This window comes from Gossypium hirsutum, chromosome A03, assembly GCF_007990345.1.
Source record: "Gossypium hirsutum isolate 1008001.06 chromosome A03, Gossypium_hirsutum_v2.1, whole genome shotgun sequence".
In the NCBI taxonomy this organism is placed as follows: domain Eukaryota; kingdom Viridiplantae; phylum Streptophyta; class Magnoliopsida; order Malvales; family Malvaceae; genus Gossypium; species Gossypium hirsutum.
Window position 1 is genome coordinate 82,901,751 of NC_053426.1, and position 1,080 is coordinate 82,902,830.

At 35.3% G+C, this 1,080-nt stretch overlaps 1 non-coding gene across 1 annotated transcript; it reads right to left on the reverse strand.

The window, feature by feature from the left end:
• Window positions 1–754: 754 nt before the first annotated feature.
• On the reverse strand, window positions 755–861 carry LOC121227421 (small nucleolar RNA R71). Its single transcript, XR_005925032.1, has one exon. It is a non-coding gene; the product is annotated as a small nucleolar RNA R71 (small nucleolar RNA).
• Between the last annotated feature and the right edge of the window lie 219 nt (window positions 862–1,080).

Here is a 1,080-nt window from a genome sequence, read left to right on the forward strand (position 1 = left end):
ATAGGTGCACTTGCCTTAGTCGTACTTATAGTTAGTTTAGTGACCACCAAGTTTTTGGCACCGTTGTCGGGGACTAAAATATTAGGAACACTTTATTTTTATTAATTTAGCCATTTATTTTTATTACATTTTATTTTTGTTTTTAGTTTAATTTTTACATTCTAATTTATTTTCTTTTATTTGCTTCTGGTAGGTTCTTTTAGTTTAATTTTGACAAGAAGAAACCCGTCAAGACCATTGTTATTTGACAGTGAAACTGAAAGCACCACTCATAGAAATTGTAGAGAGGTAAGGAAAAATCGACAGAATATAATAGACGAATAAGAGAACATTATTTTTACTGAGGAGATGGGTGATAATCAGAATAATCAGCTATCTTTTGCAGTTTCTACTAATCCTGTAAATCTAGATTTTATTCCTCATACTATGTACGATTATGTCGAGCCCACTTTAACTAGGGCTGAAACGAGTATTGTGGGACCCACTATTGTTGCAAATAATTTTGAACTAACACCAAACACTATTAAGATGATTCAACAATTTGTTCAGTTCAATGGTTTGCAAGACGAAGATCCATATACTTATTTGGCCAGCTTTCTGGAAATCTGCAATACTTCCAAATTGATGGTGTCACTAACGATGCCATTCGCCTACGGTTGTTCCCTTTCTCATTGAGGAACAAAGCTAAGCAGTGGTTGTACTCTTTACCATGAGGTTCCTTCTACTGAAGTACTTTCCACTGGCTAAGACAGCCAAGTTGAGGAACGACATGTCTTCCTTTGTGCAATTCGATTTTGAGATGTTATATGATACATGGGAGAGATATAAAGATTTATTGAGGAGGTGCCCTCACCATGGGTTACCTCTATGGCTACAAGTTCAAACCTTTTACAATGGTTTGAATCCCTCAACTAGGTAAATAATCGACACAACAGTCAATGGAACTCTAAATAATAAAACATCCAAAGTGGTTCATGAATTTTTTGAAGAGATGTCATTGAATAATCATCAGTGGCAAGTCATGAGGATGAAATCGATGAAAGCAGCCAGTGTCTTTAATTTATATGCGATCCCCATGTT